Source organism: Notamacropus eugenii, chromosome 6 (assembly GCF_028372415.1).
Source record: "Notamacropus eugenii isolate mMacEug1 chromosome 6, mMacEug1.pri_v2, whole genome shotgun sequence".
NCBI classification, from domain to species: Eukaryota; Metazoa; Chordata; class Mammalia; order Diprotodontia; family Macropodidae; genus Notamacropus; species Notamacropus eugenii.
The window spans coordinates 299,984,825-299,992,534 of NC_092877.1; the positions used below are offsets into that span (position 1 = coordinate 299,984,825).

The following is a 7,710-nucleotide window of genomic DNA, read 5'->3' on the forward strand; positions in this document are numbered from 1 at the left end:
AGGATACTGCTTCAAGGTGGGGCAGGAAGAGAGAGAGACTCCTACACTTTCTCTCTATGAAAAAAAAAGAATGTCATGGATCTTTCCCATGAAAGACATCAAAGAATCCCCAAGAGAGTTTATCATAGTCAAGCAGAGAAGGTCTGACCTGTATCCCAGAGAGTATGATCTGTATGATCAATGACTGATGACTGACCCCTCCCAAACTTCAAATCCCTTGGAAAAAGGTGGAAAAGGAAAATTACATTTGGGGGAATGTGTCGTAATGCAGAGGAAGAAAGACCTCAGGATATAGATATAGACCTATAGTGGTCCATAAGGTATGGGAGTGGTAGACTAGAGGACCATTGGTGAAGAAGCATGCATGTATCTGAGATGTTGGTGCCCTATGACAAATATCCAGTGATCGCTCTCTAGTTATAGCTCTAGTTGAGATATTCCAGAAGCAGAATCAATAAGATTCATTCAGCAGACATTTATATCATGACTGCTATGTGTAAGGGATTGTGTTAGGCAAATGTTTGAATATGGAGGTCATGGAATAGGGAAATCTCTAAATGACTCTGGTTTTGAATCTGGATAATTGAGAGACTTAGAATGTCTTTCATATTAAAAAATCTATCCCTCCTCCAGGCACAGAGGAAGGATAGGCTTTTTTGGGAAGGATGATGAAATTTAATTTTAGGTATGCTAAATTTGAGAAGCCAGCAGGACATAAAGGTGGAGATATCCAGAAGATAACTGAAAATGTATAACTGGAACTCCCTGGAGAGGTCATACCTGAATATGGAGATTTAGAAGTCATCTGCAATATAACTCATCAAGGAAGAAGTGTGTGGAAAGAAGAGAGAAGATGTAGTATGGAGTAAGGGACCTCTATCCTTGGGAGGTGGAAAGAGGAAGATGAACTAGCAAATCACATCAAGATATCACATCAGAGATGTAAAAAGAGAACAGGGTGAGAACAAAGAGTAAGTTTAAGTGCAAAAAGTAGGAAAGTTGGATTTGACACAAAGGATGCTACTAGAGATCTAGTTCAGTCTTATATAGTCTTCAGTCTTAATTTTATCATGCTTCTGTTTAAATTTTACTTCTCCTGAAAAAATAAATAAATAAACAAAAAAATCCCATACAAATATGGATCCTATGTTATGAAACAAAGAAAATTCAAGTAAAGGAGTTTAAAATGATTAGGCTGTCTAATTCTCTCTCTGTCTCTGTCTCTGCCTGTCTCTGCCTGTCTCTGTGTCTGTCTGTCTGTCTATATATAAATTCATCACAAGAAACTGAGAAATGCATTTGACTAGCAGCAGTTTGTCAGGGAAGAGTGTGTATTTCAGAGTTAGTTTAGGATGCATATTCATATCATTTAAAATAACTGTGTTTCTTTAGCACTTGTTCTTAATTTAACAGTTGGAAAACACTCTTTGCACTGCTACACATTGCTATGGGAATAATCAGAATAACTTGCATTTATATAGCACTTTCGCATATATTACCTCATTTGATCCTCACAACACACCTGTTAAGAGCCACATACCTTCAGAACAGTATGATAAAGCACTCATGATATCTCAATTCTCAACAAGATTAATTGGGTATATGCTCTTTGGCTGAGTCTGGGGGTCAAAACAGTATCAGCAATGGCAAATTTTGATTGGTAGTAACCAATTCCCTGCTGCTGTTAATCCACTTCCACAAGCCATGGACAGTGGGGTTTGTCAAAGACCTCACTCTCCGTAATGTACATGTACAGACAAGACTCATTCTCTAGGCTTCTAATATCACAAAGATAAGTTTCAAGGTATCATAAAACATACAAAAAGTTCATGTTATGGCATCTGACAGCATGGTAGGTGCAAATTTGTTAAATTATTGCTATCACGAAGCACTAGAATGATAGTTATTGCATTGCCTCAGTAGAATTCCTGCAGTTGCTCTGTAAATAGTTCTAATAGCCATGTGACTAGCTTATCTTAATCTCCAGTCACACATTTCATTGATGATATCCCATATACCACTTCTGCTGCATTATTCTTCATCAGTAATATTTTGCAGAGTACTTATACTCATTATCGACTTCTCTATTGACCATTGGTTGATCCTTAATTTTGGTTCTCCAGAAATAATATTGTTGCATGACTTCTGGTCATTCAACAACTTTGGAAAAATATTGGTTTTAAGAAAATGGCTCTTTGTTTTGTGGAGATGTTTGGGGGTATTAAATGAACTTTGATAACTTTTCAAGTGCAATCTAGTATACTCTTCTTTTTCTACATTACTTTGGGACAGCAAATATGTCTATTTGTAGCATCTCTCTGAGATCCACAAATACACATACGCAGAGTTGATATATAAGCTTATGAATTGTTCATTCAACTTCAAGTTATTGTCTAGACAATAAGCATTCTTCATCCATTTGGTTTTTCATTTGTGAATAGAAATCAAATTTTCTTGAGTAACTTTGGTTCTCATCTAGATGACTGCAACATTTTAAAGACAATTTAGTCAATACAATGACACCAGAAAAATAGAAGCATTTGAAGGGCTTCCTAGACTCTAGGGAAGCCCCTTCGACTTGTTTTTGTTGTTTGTCCTTTGTTTTTGAAAGAACCAGTAACATCACAGGGTGATTTCTTGACTTGTGCATGAATTGGATTTGTGAGGTTGATACACAAAGTCATCAGCCTCACTCTCTCTTTCAGAGTAATTGAAGTCCAGATGCCAGACAAGGGGTGACTGGTGATGGCCCAGGATACAGTGGCTGTATCTCCTCCATGAAAGTGGTAAACAACTTCATTGACCATTTATTCTTGTTTTATACCTTGTTTGATTTAATAATCAAAGCACTCTCTTATAACAATGAAAAACAATTCACCAAAATGAACTTGTACCAGTGATCAATATCCCAACATCAGCTATACAACATAACATAGTATCTCACCTAACAATGAGAGGAAAGATGTTTTTCCTGTCAGTCCTTTGGAACCAAGATTGATCATAGCATTTTATCTGATTTCTGATGTCTTTTAATGTTGTTTTCACTTAAGTTATTCTAGTAATTCTGTCTATCTGTCTATCTGTCTGTCTACCTATCTATCTATCTATCTATCTATCTATCTATCTATCTATCTATCTATCTATCTATCTATGTATCTACGTATCTACGTATCTATGTATCTATCTATCATCTATCTATCTATCTATCTATCTATCTATCTATCTATCTATCTATCTATCTATCTGTCTATCTATATATCTGTCTGTCTGTCTGTTTGCCTATCTAATTCCCCTTTTCTACTTTTAAAATTTCTGTATACACTTAATAGAAATCTTCCCATGTTTCTCTGAATTCCTCACCTGGGTTGTTTCTTACTGCCCAGTAACACTCCATTACATTTTTTTATACCATAATTTGTTTAGACATTTCTCAATTGATGAAATTAATTTTGTCTCTTTTTTTGTTATTGCAAAGAATTGCTACTAGCATTTAGGTATATATAAAACCTTTTTTGGGGGAGTATATACTTTGTAGTGAGGTTATTGATTTTATAGGCTCTGAAAATAGTAACTTTTCTTGCAAAATTTCATGTTATCCCCAGAACAATGAAACTAATTTAAAGCTCCACCAACAGGTTTGTATTTCCATAACTCCTACAACACTGAACATTTCCTTCCATAGCTATCTTTGGGTGTGAGATAAAATCTATGTCATTTTAATGAGCATTTATCTTATTATTAGTGTTTTGGAGCATTTTTCTTGTGGTTGTTGATAGTAAACATTTTAAAATTTTGGAAACTGTTTCTACCTTTTGACTGATTTGGAGAGGAGAGAATTGACTTTTATAAGGCATCATATATTATTGTCAATTCCCTACGTAGCTTGGATATCAGACATTTAATGCAGGCGTTTGTTGCCAAGACTTTCTTCCACTTGTTTTTTATGGGGAGGAACCTCTTTTTTTTTGAGTCATATATACTTTCCAAAACATATTAGGAAGAATCCTTTCACTCCTTGTCCTCAAAATAAATGGTGTATGACAGTTTGAGTTTTTAATGAAAACTTTGAAGCACAGAATAGGAAAAATAGATAAAGCAAATACTCTACTCCAAATTCTATTGCTCAATTAGCTTAACAAGCTTTGAATCTCTCAAAGAGAAATAGCATGTAAGCAAGTGGGATGTGTTAATCATTAATGTCATTGCTGTGGGCAGAGGCTATGTCATCTGCAAATGATTACTGGAGCATTTCAAATTTCTAATAAAAATTCTAGGAAGCCTTGTTATCCCTGTGGTGAAGTGGAAAAAGCACCACATTCTCAAGTCAGAGGACCAGGGATTGAATTCTGACTATCTTACTATGTTACTATAGTACAATTCATTTTGGCCCATAGATTTTTCATATGTAAAAGAATGGGTTTGGAATAGATCAGGGGTTCTTAACCTTTTTGCGTATCCTTGATCCCCTTTGTCAGGCTGGTGAAACCAGTGGACCCCTTCTGAGAACAATGTTTGAAAATGCATGAAATAAAACACATAAATTGACAAAGGAAATCAATATAGTGAAATATTGTTATCAGTTTTTTTAAAATTCACAGACCCCAAGCAGAGAACCCCTGTACTAAGATGACTTTTAAATGCCAGCTCTAAATTCCTTGAAGGAAAGAGAAATTCTCTCTTTGGAATCCTCAAGAACTGAAATCATCTTAATGAGCTGTCAAAAAGTAAATCTTGTCTGTCTATCAGTACCTTGAATTTATTATTAGGTAAAAGAGGTACCATAAGGCAACTAGATGGCACTGTAGTGCATAGAGCACTGGACCTGCAGTCCATAAGACTCATCTTCTGGAGTTCAAATCTGGCTTCAGACTCTTACTAGCTGTGTGACTCTGGGTAAGTCACTTAACCTTGTTTGCCTCAGTTTCTTCATCTGTAAAATGAATTGGAGAAGGAAATGGCAAATCATAACAGTATCTTTGCCAAGGAAACCTCACATCATGAAGAATTGGACAACACTGAAACAAGTGAACAATGACAATAACAACAAAGGAGGTATTCGTGCTTTTACTCAGGCTTCTTGCACAGAATTTCTACCTCCTCTTTTTTTCACCCCAGTAGTTCTTTGTATATACACATATTGCTAAGCTTTCTTTCTTCCTATCCCATGTATGAGGAAGTAAAACTTGCATTACGATCTCTGCTTTATCTTATAGTAACATAGAATTCCTCATATTTTAAATCATGAGGTTCTGCCCCATTTTTTTGAGTTTTAGTATCATTCTTTATTTTGATCCAATCCAAGCCAATCTAATCCCCAAAAAAGTATTTATTAAGGACCTACAATGTAGAAAGTGCTGAGCTAGAGACAACACAACACTGTTTTATTAGGAAAAAATAGGAAAAAAGTTTGAGAAGTTGTAATAATTAATTTTATCAATCTACTCTATAATAGACATTGTACTAGGTACTAGGGATATAAAGAAAAAAAGGTAGCATTTACTGGCCTCAAGGTGTTTACATTCTATCAGAACGGCTCAAGAGCATCAGAAAAGTCAAATCTCTTTAATGTCTATTATGATCCCTACATTATTCACTCTGAGCAAAGATACTACTCCTTTGATCTTCTTTCTACCCAAATGCTTTTAAAAAGTCCTCTTCTTCTTCTTCTTCATCATCATCATCATCTTCTCCTCTCCTCTTCCTCTTCTTTCTCCTCCCCTCCCCCTCCTCTATTTTTTTTTTGCTACTCATGGCATTTGTTGCCAGCCTCAGTGTATTTAAGCTTTAACATTCCCCAAACTAATCTTTTTTTTTGGACTCTATTACTATAAGAAAGTCCTGTTCTTTTCTAGTTATTCTTACATAATTCTTGTTTTTATCTTTTTAACATTTTCTTTTTATGTGTATTACATGTATAATTTCATATATGTGTGTGCATATATAGGTGTGTATGTATATGTATATATGTGTGGTTTGTGTGTTGATTGATGAGTTTTCCAGGTTTCTGGGTCAACCTCTTTAGTCATTATAAAATTCTCCATTTCCTGGTGAATCTTTAGGAAGGTTTAATGATTTTCCTAAGGTCAAGGAGCTAGAACTCAATTTTTTATTACTAGTTCAGCACTCAGTTTAACTACTTTTTTCCCCTAATAAAACAGTCTGGCACCTGGAATTCCCAGGTGGTCTCTCATTGAAGAGTTTGCTAGAACCACTCAAACCTAGCTTCCAAGATAAGCAACCATTACAACATACATTCAATGTATCCTAAGACTAGCTAGGTTAGTCAAACTTTGGTCATATTTTCATCCTCTATGCTTAAATTACATTCTATCACTATTGGAAGAAATATCAAAGAATGATTGCTGATATATTATTTTTTTGGATTCCAGGAATATTATAACTGGCTGCTTTTTCTCCTTATTAAAACCACAAAGAAAGAACAATTATTTATGAATTTCATAAAGGACTGAATGTGCAGCTGACACCTGCTATTGATGATCTGATAACATAGTTTGTTCAGTAGCCAAACAGTTTGTTTTTATTGTGTTTTCTGATCATGAGGGATCATTAAAGGCAAAGCCTATTAAGATTCTGTACACACACACACACATGCACATATACACACACACACACACACAAATGGTCACTGTGGGCCATATGACCAATGGAATGGTAAGTAAACAAATCATTTTCTGGTCAAGAAAAAAAAAGAAAAGAGCATTCTTTATGTTTTACTTTACAAGATGAATTTCCATAGAAACAATCCAGTGAAAATGGCTTCAGTTTCAAGAAGTGAAAGAAGAGAACTGGTAACATTCTCTCTGAAAGACGTGGCAGAGCTTGATTCAGATTTATCTGAATGTGCTACCTTTCTGAGCCTTAAACCTTCATCTCTCAGGTGGCTACTTTCTTCTGCTAATTTTGTCACTTCTCCCTGAAGTCTTTTATACTCTTCCACTAGTTTTCTTGTTTCAGTATCATTGAATGAAACACTTTTAAATTTTGGCACGGTTTTGTCTTGTTTAGATGTATTCAGTGCAAGAGCTTTGCTGGGTTTCAGATTGATCAATCTATCATTTTCATTGGGCATTTCAAATGCATATCTCAATTTGGAAACCATCAGTTCATCAGGTTTTGCTTCGTTCCACACAGTCTATCGTACCGTAAACTTGAGTTTACGCTTCTCATTTGGATTGTATTCAAAAGGCTGTAGAATTACTGAAACAGTTATAGTGGACCCTGGATCAATAATTCCATTGCTTGGTCTCTGACTACTATCATAATTATTGCAGTGCTGACTAGGTGCCGTTGTCCTCATTTTGAAACATATTTTTATGTCTGATGAATTTCGAAGTTTAAGATTCATAGTGACTGCATCTGTGAAGGGGCCTTTAAATCTGAGGTCTGTGGGCAGTTTCAGGAGCAGGATTTGCTTGTGCTTTGTCATTACCTGAGCAATGGCTGCCATCAGAGAAACAACACGGATGAGCTGCTTTTTTTCTGTTATTGTTGATTGTTTCCTCAGTATTCTACACTGTTTTTTATCCTAGAGTTCAGGACCATTTGTAGTTTCGAAGACTGATAGCCTATTAAGATGGAACTCCTATTTACAAAGTGTTGTAGGAAATTTATTTCATGATTTCCTGTTGAACATTGTGGGATATTTATAGAAAGAAGATACAACAAGGATAATAGGGTTGTTAGCTCTGT

The 7,710-nt window shown here is 35.3% G+C and overlaps 1 pseudogene; it reads right to left on the minus strand.

The window, feature by feature from the left end:
- Positions 1-6,736: 6,736 nt before the first annotated feature.
- LOC140511515 (vesicle-associated membrane protein-associated protein A pseudogene) lies at positions 6,737-7,468 on the minus strand (annotated as a pseudogene).
- Between the last annotated feature and the right edge of the window lie 242 nt (positions 7,469-7,710).